The sequence below is a fragment of the Bison bison genome, unplaced genomic scaffold (assembly GCF_000754665.1).
Source record: "Bison bison bison isolate TAMUID 2011002044 unplaced genomic scaffold, Bison_UMD1.0 scf7180017864382, whole genome shotgun sequence".
NCBI lineage: Eukaryota > Metazoa > Chordata > Mammalia > Artiodactyla > Bovidae > Bison > Bison bison.
In genome coordinates this window covers 4,300,111-4,310,934 of record NW_011494954.1, presented here as the reverse complement: position 1 = coordinate 4,310,934, position 10,824 = coordinate 4,300,111, and the positions used below count along the sequence as shown (strand labels likewise).

The window sequence follows — 10,824 nt, the reverse complement described above, 5'->3', positions numbered from 1 at the left end:
ACCGGAGAGAGTCACGTTCTCCAGGCTCAATCTGGCTTCTGGGAAACGCGGGACGACCTTTCTTCCTCATGCAAATGAATAGACTCTAGTAGCCCCAGATTCAGCAGCTTTAGCGGCTTTCCAGCGTCGAGATCTGGTTGGTAAATTAACACCCTTCACTTTATCTGGACCTTGCCCTCCTGTTTCCTCTGCCGGAGTGAGATGGCCACGCTGAGAATCTCCAGGATTGAGGGGCTAGGTGATGCCAAACTGAGCCCCACTTTGTCCCTCATATGTCATGTCCAGCACCAACACTTTGGTGTTTCCAAGAAGATTATTATTCCAAGGGTGGATAACTAAGTAAGTTATACTGAACTGCAGGGGACTAGTTGACAGAAATTTCAGAGGGGCTAGCTCTACATTTGACACCGTATCCTTGAAAGGGGACTGAAATTTGCCTTAATTAGATTGATGGCATGTGTGCCAGCAACTGGAGTTTGTTATAGCTAGTTTCAGGAGACATTTATGTGACTTTTTATACTTAACAAGCTAACTGCAAATGCAGGTGTGAGGAGTTAGTCCAAGAAAGTATTTTGTCCACATTTCAAGGAGAAGCACAAGGTCTTGAGGCCTTGAAGGCCTCCCTGGTAGCTTAGGGGGTAAAAAATCTACCTGCAATGCAGGAGATCTGGGTTCATCCCTGGGTGGCAAAGATCCCCAGGAGAAGGGAATGGCTACTCACTCCAGTATTCTTGCCTGGAGAATTCCATGGACAGAGGAGCCTGACGGGCTACGGTCCATGGGGTCGCAAAGAGTCAGACACAAACTGACCGACTAACACTTTGTTGCCCTGAACTCTTGGGAGTACATAGAACTGTCTTTGGCTGTCTGTCCTTTAATGTTGTTTATCAGATCGGCTCAAGTGAAATTGAGGTAAAGACAAAATTCCAAGATGAGATGAAAGAGATTGAAGCTAGCCTTTCAGGTTTCCCAGGCACTGAGGGGTAGGCAAATCACAAGCCCATTCTGTGATGTTTCAGTTCACAAAGTACTCTTGCAGGAGTAATGTTCTTTGATTTTCCCTAGGAGAGTTAGGTCATTTGGGTAGTTAAGTACAGGATTTGGAGACTGATAAACCAGGCTGTGGATCCAGGTTCTACCAGTTACTAGCTGGGTGGCTTTGAACAAATTTAATTTCTCTCAATTTCAGCCATTTGTAAAATAGAGGTAAGAGCCTCTAGCTTGAAGGGTTATTGTGAAGACTGGAGCACATAGATAAACATCAGATTGCATTGGCATATGGTCAGTGCTTTATATATAGTAACTATTAATAATGTCATTAATACTTAAAAATTAAATGAGGGGGCTGAGGTAAAATGTGACTGGCCTTTGGCCACGGTCACATAACTAGTAACAAAAAGGCTGGGCCATTATTTACACTTGGATCTTCCGGGTTCTACGCTAAGTGAGCCTGTTAGCATTCTTAATTGAGAACTTTAAACTTCTCTGCTGTAACTAGGGACTCCAGATTTATTTACTTTGCATTAAGTCTTTGTCATCATAATGTGTTATTATTTTGAGCTCAAGATGCATGACTTTACTCAATCCACTTAATACCTGAGAAGTATTATTATTAGCTCTGCTTCATAGATAGAAAATTAATGCTTTGAGGTTTAGAAAATTTTCAAAATTTGTGTTTCATTTGTGTTTCAAATTACATGTGTTTGTGAGGTTGTTTTTTTGGCTGCCCTTCAAGGCATGTAGGATCTTAGTTTCCTGATCAGGGATTGAACCCATGCCTCCTGCAGCAGAAGCGTGAAATCAACCACTGGACCTCCAGGGAAGTCTCTAAAATCAGGGTTTTTCCTGGCTCCAAATTCCATGAGGTTATATTGCTATATTGCTTCCCACGTTTTCCAGGGTGTCTCAGTAATAGCTTGACAACCATGTTCAGCATTTTTGGTTTCCAATGCGCTGACTTGCATTAGAATTTCAAGACAAACAGTGGGTATTATGATGTGTTTTATCAAAGTTCATAAATTTTTGTAACCCTAGGCATATATCTTAGTATGTTGTTGTTGTCTTGTCATTAAGTCGTGTCCGACTCTTTGTGACCCCATGGGCTATAGCTTGCTAGGCTCCTCTGTCCATGGGATGTCCCAGGCAAGAATACTGGAGTGGGTTGCCATTTCCTTCTCCAGAGGACCTTCCTGACCCAGGGATTGAAACCAGGTCTCCTGCCTTGCATCTGAGCTACCAGGGAAGCCCCATGTGTTAGTATTTATGTATATAAACAACGTTTATACGCAGGTTTTCCATTTGGATTAAAAAGAGTTAAGTATATTCAGGATAAAGTATATATGCATCATCATAGTATATATCAAAGTATTTCGATAGTTACTTTTTAAAATAGTTAATTTTTGGCTGTGCTGGGTCTTCATTGCTGCATATGACTTTATCTAGTTGTGGTGAGCGGGGGCTACTCTCTAGCTGTGGTGCATGGGCTTCTCATCGTGGCGGCTTCTCTTGTTGCAGGGCATGGGCTCAAGCTGTGGGCTTCAGTAGTTGCAGTGCATGGGCTCAATAATTGCAGCACATGAGTTTAGTTGCCCCATGGCATGTGGGATCTTTCTGGAACAGTGATGGAATTCATGTCTCCTGCATTGGCAGGTGAATTGTTAACCACTGGACCATCAGGAAAGTCCTCAATAGTTACTTTTGAAACAAGTAATTTATTAAAATAAAATGCACACCAGTGAGATCCATTTATCATCCCATCCTCCCAGCAAGAGGAATAGTGGTATAAACTTGAGATGTCAGTGGGGAGGAAACCCCCCAAACAAAAAATTTCTCCCTTTTATATGATTATCTCTGAAGTCCTGCCTTTTCTCTAGAGAGGTGGCTCTAAGGATACAAATGGCACTGTCTGAAGAGCTGTACTTTCTTTGCTAAGGAAGAAAGGGAAGGCTTTGGCCTGACCTGATGGCAGATGTAGCAGATCCACGTGGATTTACTGGCAGTCTATAATGTGCCCCTGGCTGTGCCAGGCATGTAAGTCTACATGGTGGTCATCCCATCCTTGCCATTGCACTGAGGCAAGATTCTTTTCATTTTGCCATTGAGCTAAGTGAGGCTCTGAGAAGCCAAGCAGCTTGCCTAGAGTCACGGGACTGGCGTGGGGTGGAGCTGGGATTCGAAATGTTTCCTGGTTCCAAGTTCACTACGTAGCAGCCATGGGATTCTCAGTAACTTCATTTGAATTCCAAATACAAACCAGCAAAACTTCTTTTTTAAACAAATGATCTTTTCAAGAAAAGCCTCAGACTCAACCACAAAAATACTTACTGCCTCAGAAAGAGGCTGTTGTGAATCTGATAATTATGGATTTCACCTATTTCCTGGTTCCTGAAGGAGGAAGCTAACGAAAGCTATGGGTTGCTTGCAGGGTGCAGTCTGTAATCATTACCTTGAAACAGATGGCCAATTATGCAAAAAAATCTCTTACAGCTGATATCATTTTTCTAAACAGCTAAACGAGCAATTCAGTAAAGGGGAAAAAAATCTCATCTAAAAGAACAGTTAACTCATAAATATGGGGACACTCTTACAAAAAGTTTAACACCATCTTTTAAAATATTCAGGATTCATTTGAGTTGGTCACTACACTCTTGAGCTGTGGTCATAAAACTTGTTGAAGGGCATTTTGATTATCTGAACCACTGTAATTGTTTGACAAGCATTTGTGTCTTGATGTGTTTTCTTAATTCTCTATTATGTGGAAAGATTGCAGGAAAAGAGTGAATTTGAAAGCTATTAAGAAATAAATTTTGTTAGATACTTTACATATCCAGAAACTGAAACCTCTAAAGATTTCTGAAATGATTAACTTTGATTTAGTTATATATATATATATATATATAACATACTATATATAGTATATATATATACAAACTATATATAGTTTGTATGTGATGTAACTACTAAATAATTTGTTGATTGAATGGGTCAAGCAAATACGGCCCCTTGTCTCTCAATACTTAAAGCAGTCAAATACAAGGTACTTGGGAAGCAGAAAAGGCAAAAAGTGTGATTTTTAATTTCAAGCTGTATATTCAACATGCAATCATGCTATTTGTCTTAAAAAAATGAAACAAACTTTTTCTTGTCACCTGCTCCCATCCCTCCACACTATTACCCCATTTCTCCTTTATAACAAAACTCAAAAGTTGCCATCTCCAGTGAGATAACATTTCATGTCTCATTTCTCTGTTCAAGACTGATAGCTCCTCATCTTACTTAGAGCAAAAGTCAACATCCATTGATGGTTACAGGCCCTGGGGCCACTCAGTCATCAGTGTTCTTTATGCTCCACCCAGTATGGCCTCCTGGCTAGTCCTTGAACTCTAGAGCCTTAGGGCTTTTGCATCTTTCCCAGAAGCTATCCCTCCTTAGCAGAATGCTCTTCTTCTTTTTTTTTTTGGCCAGATACAACCCAGTTTGAGGGATCCTAGTTCCTTGACCAAGGATCAAACCTGCACCCTCAGCAGTGAAAGCTCAGAGTCCTAACCAGTGGACCACCAGAGAATTCTCAGAATGCTCTTCCTTAAGTCGGCTCTAACATCGCCTTCTCACTGAGACTGGTACCGATCACTCCATTTAAAATTACAGTACCCCTAAAAAAAGAGGGAACAAAACTCCTAAGTTATAGCACCTCCTGTTCCCTTCAGCACTTAATTTCCTCCATTGATACTAACATCCTGTATATATTTAACTTGTCTTTTTCCTCTCCCATATACTAGAGTATAAGTTCCACAAAGAATTTTGTCTATTTTGTTTTCTGATGCAGCCCACAAGGGCCTAGAATTGTACCTGAAACATAGTTGGAGTTCAAAATATGTTGAGTAAAAGATTCTTCATGAAAATATGGTATTTAAAATCCTGAATCTTTAGCATAAAGCTTTAGTACTGATTACAATACTGGTATCTTATGTATGTGTTAATTTCTTTTTTTTTTAATACTATAGTGTGAGGAAAGAAACTAGTCTTTGAGGGGGTTAGGCATGAGGAGCATCACTCATATCTTCACTGGGGAGTAGTAAGAGGGTGAAGTATGAAGACTGAGAAGCTAAGTAAAAATGACTTGGATCCAATGTTTACGTGTCCACAAATTCCAGAAATTGCAAAGCTGGAATCTCTGTAAGTAGAATGCTTCCTAAGTAAGTTAAGTGTATGGGGTGCTGTCTCGTGAAACCTTCCAGAAACTGAAACTGCTTGCTTTTCTCAACTTGCTGACGCCAGCCCTGAGCCCCTGTGGAAGTCAGTATTCTGTCATCGTGGCACTTTCTGGAGACTGTGAACAGTGATGCAAACTTGATCATTTCCCAGCAATGGCAGATAACTGGCAAGTTGAACAGTGTCTTTCTGGTTCCCATATGAGAAATCTAGGAAGATAGAACAAAATGGGGCTCATTCACTTGTATGCTGCTCTCCTAGGAAAAAGAGTAAAAACCAGGTAAATGAAGGAATTGGGAGTTTGGTGTGCACTTTATCATTGAGATCCGAGGATTATGAAGCAAGCCCAACAACACTGAGCAGAAGTGTGAGAAAGAGAAAGTCAGTTCCTGACATCTGGGAGCTGACCTGACGCTCACAGGCAGGTCATGATGGTTTCATGTTGGACATGATAATTTCATAGAACATCAGCATCAGAAGGGACCATTCTGTGACTGTGATGGGTCAGACAGAAATAAGACTACTCTGTAATCATGTCTGAACAGAGACAAAAATGCAAACATTGTCCATACCACAAAAATAATCAGACACCCTCTTGCCTTGACTAATATAATTGACTGAAGCTCCTTTTACCAACCACAGCTTTACTTTTGACATTTTTTCCCACCTTTTAATAAGTTTACTAGGATATTGAGTCATAGATTTGGCCCCACTTCCTGACAGCAAGTCCAAGCTTCCCTAACATCACCTGACACAAGCCCAAATCTTTTCTAATACCCTCCTACTCAGACTCTCCCCACAGTTCTCCATGGTGTGCTGTCTCCTTTGTTGCAAGGGACAGTAAACTAGAAATGAGAATTCCTGGTCGCTTTTGACTGGAAGGCATTGACAGTGGTCTATTACAACACAGATTCTAAAGGGGCACCCTGAATATGATTTCCCTGATTCCACCCATCCTTTATTTTTTTTCTTTTAAAAGTTTTTTTGGTCATGCCACACAGTATGTAGGATCTTAGTTCCCTGAACAGGGACTGAACCCTTGCCCTTGCACTGGAAGTGGGGGTCTTAACCATTGGACTGCCAGGAACTGTCCCACACCCATCCTCTATTTTAATATTGATGCTCTGATTATACCAGTCTCAAAAAACTACAGGGCTCCCAGTTACTGTCTTATTCCTTTCAGGCTGCTATAAAAAAGTAATACCAACTGGGTAGCTTATTAAAAAACAAAAACTTATTACTCACAATTCTGCAGGCTGGGAATCAAGGTGCTGGCATGGTTACCCCTGAAGGCTCAGTTTCCTAGTTCATCACTAGCACCTTCTTTCTGTGTCTTCACTTGGTGAAAAGGGCTAAGGATCTCTCTGGAGCCTCTGTGATCAGGCACTAATCACATTTATGAGAGCTCCACCCTCAAAATTTGAGCAACACCCAAAAACCCCACCCATTGACACTAGGATTTCAACATTTGAATTTTAGGGGCGGGAAGATAAGCATTCAGACCATGGCGCTTACAAATAACCCCCACCAGCCAAATGTTTTCTAGTCTGGCCTGCCTGTCTAGAGTCCTGCCTCGTGTGTGCTTAAGTCTCATGTCCTAACCACCTTTTAAATCCAGAATGTTTAACTGTTTAAGTCCTCTGTGCCTTTTCTCTTGATGTTCTCACTTTTTTGTTCTGATAGCTCCTACTCACCTCTCGAGTCTCAACTGTCACCTCCTCGAAGAAGCCTTCTTTGTGAATCTGTCAACCTAGCCATGTTTAATACCCACAACTGCATATTTTAACATAGCATTAGCACATTTAGTTACTTCCCTATCTCTTACTGAGGGCTGGGAGGATATTTTTCCTTAAAATCTCATTTTCAGAGTTGCTAGATGGTTTAGATGCTCCATTAAAGTTTAATAAATAAAAGTAGATGATGGAAGATATATGTATATGTCAAACAGATTCATTTTGCTGTACAGCTGAAACTAACCCAACATTGTAAATCAACTGCTGCTAAGTCGCTTCAGTTGTGTCCGACTCTGACCCCAGAGACGGCAGCCCACCAGGCTCCCCTGTCCCTAGGATTCTCCAGGCAAGAACACTGGAGCGGGTTGCCATTTCCTTCTCCAATGCATGAAAGTGAAAAGTGAAAGTGAAGTCGCTCAGTCATGTCTGATTCTTCACGACCCCATGGACTGCAGCCTACCAGGCTCCTCCATCCATGGGATTTTCCAGGCAAGAGTACTGGAGTGGGGTGCCATTGTAAATCAACTACACCCCAATAAAAATTTTAAAAAATAGATGATGAATCCAGTAGGAGATGAAGCTGAAGATGTAGACAGTAGTGAGATTACAAACGTCCTTAAAGGTGTATAGGTTTTATTCTGTAGGCAATAAGAATAACTCAACTGTTTTTCAGCAGAGGAGTGATCCCTGGCTGGTGTTTTATCAAGTTGAAACACAACTGACTATTCATTTGCTGTGTTTTCTTCATAAAGTTTTGTTTAAGTCAAATAGGATGGTATTTTCTGGAACTGTGCAGTACTATCTGAGAAGTTCTAAATATACTACAATCATTATGTGTGCTCACTATGCCTATTGAGCATCAGCCTTGGTTTTATATGAAGAATGCAAGCAAAATCAAAGAAACAACTCCCGCCCCCTGCCCCCCGACAAGAGCTGTAACTCGTTTTGAGAAGTGGGAAGTTACTCTCACCAGACTGTCCTATAGACCTCGTTGCTATGAGGAGGATAAGAAATGGATTTAAGATTGTTGCTCTGTGTTCTGGAGATCCTCTGAAGTAGGTGTGTAAACAACAGTAGAATCAAGTCTGAACCCCTCCCCAAGCCTCTGCTACCTCACAGACAGATGGTGGCCCCTTTGCCATCCCTCCCCTGCACCCACCCCTCCAGACATCCTGAATGCATGTGGTAAGAGATGGACACACTCAGGTTACCTTGGACAATGTGTATGTATTTGTTAGGACATACAGGGAGGTGAGGAAGCCCAGAATCACCTCTGTAGCTGGACAGTCCAGTTCTGTAGACTGCTGGGATATCACTCATGCTTGTCTGAGTGAAAGCAGTAACTTTAGACTCTGGGAAACCAAGAGCAAGTCCTTTACCTTCCCTCTCTGCCACTCTCTCCCTACTTCTTACTCTTTTAGTGTTAAATTTTATTTATTGATTGGTCTACTTTTTATCTGTCTTGGCTGTGCTGGGTCTTTGTCGCTTTGCACAGGCTTTCTCTAGTTGTGGCGTGTGTGGGCTACCCTCTGCTGTGGTGTGAGGACTTCTCATCGCAGGGCTTCTCTTGTTGCTGAGCACAGGATCTAGGTGCATGGGCTTCAGTAGTTGTAGCACTCCAGCTTCATAGTTGAGGTGAGGGGCCTCAGTAGTTGTGGTGCACAAGCTTAGTTGCTCTGTGGCATTTGGAATCTTCCTGGACCAGGGATCAAACACATGTCTCCCACATTGGCAGGCAGATTCTTATCCATTGCGCCAGCAGGGAAGTCCCTCTTACTCTGTTCTTGACTGTCCTCTCCTTTGATTTTGCTCCTTTAAGGCCCTTATTGCCTCCTCTTTGTGTCTTTGAGTTTTGGCCTCTGTATTTGTGTCCCACTCTGTCTCAAACTTGAACTGCTTGAGAATGAGTTTCTGTTGGTGAGTCAGGGTACAGGACAGGTGGGGCAAAGGTGGCCTGTGGATCAGTGCTCGTCTCTGGTCCAGTGTAGGTCCTGTAGTACAAAGGCAGATGAACAGCAGATAAGGAGTCCTGTTGGAGAGGACACTGGGGAGAATATGTAGCCCGAGACTTCTTGATTTAGGGGTGTTGAAGATATCTTCCATGGCTTGTACAGAACGTGAGACTATTCTTAGTTCTCTGATTTTTGTCTATTCTTCCCTTTACCTGGAAAAATACTGTGATTCTTTCCCCATTTACTCTGTTAAAAGATAAACCGAGCCTTATTAAAATTGAGTATATTTGAACAAAAATTGATTTGGGCAGCAGCAAAAACCAGAAGGGGAGTTCTGTGCCAACAGGAGTCAGAGGCAAGGTTTTTATAGAGGAGTGTGTGCATGCGTGCTCAGTTGTGTGTGACTCTTTGCAACCCTATGGACTATGGCCTACCAGGCTCCCCTGTTCATGGCATTTTCCAGGCTAGAATACTGGAGTGGGTTGCCATTTCCTACTTCAGGGGATCTTCCTGATCCAGGAATCAAACCTGCATCTCTTGCATCTTCTGCATTGGCAGGTGGATTCTTTACCGCTGTGCCACCTGCAAAGCCCAATTTAGTTATATGTGTATATATATCTTTTCTTTTTCAGATTATTTTCCCATATAGGTTATCACAAAGTATTGAATAGAAGTCCCTATGTTATACATAGGTTCTTATTGATTATTTTATATATAGTAGTGTGTGTATGTTAAACCCAAACTCCTAATTTATCCCTCTCTCTCCTTCTATCTTCCCTCTTTGGTAACCAAGATGAAGTGTTTTAAACTCAGTAAAAATCTTGGGAAATAGAATGCCATGTATCTGATTCAGTAAGGTACAGTAATATGAATTGAAATAAAATTTTAGGAGCTAAGACATTTTCTGCTTTTGTGACATCAAATATGTTTCTTAGACATTTGGGATTGTGGTATCACACAAGTTCTTTTGTAGTTACCTCAAAACTTTTTAGATATAAACATGAGAGCTATAATCAATGCTATGCTATGCTATGCTAAGTCACTTCAGTCGTGTCCGACTCTGTGTGACCCCATAGACGGCAGCCACCAGGCTCCCCGTCCCTGGGATTCTCCAGGCAAGAACACTGGAGTGGGTTGCCATTTCCTTCTCCAATGCATGAAAGTGAAAAGTGAAAGCGAAGTTTCTCAGTCATGTCCGACTCTTAGCAATCCCATGAACTGCAGCCTACCAGGCTCCTCCATCCATGGGATTTTCCAGGCAAGAGTACTGGAGTGGGGCGCCATTACCTTCTCCGGCTATAATCAATACATAAGATATATTCCTAATCCAGCCTGTCTCATCTCTTGACCTCCTCTTCAGTGTTATTAATTATAACCTACCTTCCCTTCCATTTGTTGGCTCTTAGTTAATGAGCCAGAGAAGGCAGTGGCATACCACTCCAGTACTCTTGCCTGGAGAATCCCATGGATAGAGGAGCCTGGTGGGCTGCAGTCCATGGGGTTGCTAAGAGTTGGACACGACTGAGCGACTTTACTTTCACTTTTCACTTTCATGCATTGGAGAAGGAAATGGCAACCCACTCCAGTGTTCTTGCCTGGAGAATCCCAAGGATGGGGGAGCCTGGTGGGCTGCCGTCTATGGGTTGCACAGAGTCGGACATGACTGAAGCGACTTGGCGGCAGCAGCAGCAGTTAATGAGCATATCTATGTTTGACCAAAGGCCACCAAAGGAAAATGGTTTCTGTGGTTTTGTTTTATTCATTCACTAAATCTCCAAGCAGAAATAACTCTCTGAAGCAGAAGTCCACAGTGGAGCTACATAGTAAATGTTATTTAAAACCAATTGTGAATTTAATTGAAAAAATAATATATGCACTTAGTGGAAAGGGTATCCACTTTTTTTTTTGGTGGGGGGGGGGGGGGGGGG

General features: G+C 42.1%; 1 protein-coding gene across 2 annotated transcripts in view; it reads left to right on the top strand.

Moving 5' to 3' along the window:
- The window catches only part of GIPC2 (GIPC PDZ domain containing family, member 2), a 104,419-nt gene that overhangs the window by 594 nt on the left and 93,001 nt on the right, over positions 1-10,824 (top strand). The window contains exon 1 of one of the 2 annotated variants that reach the window (XM_010857576.1): positions 11-339. The exons of the other annotated variant lie outside the window; for it this stretch is intronic. The gene's annotated coding sequence lies outside the window, so the exon portion shown is untranslated. Of the gene's footprint in view, positions 1-10; positions 340-10,824 lie in introns of those variants that run through there. 2 annotated transcript variants of the gene reach the window in all.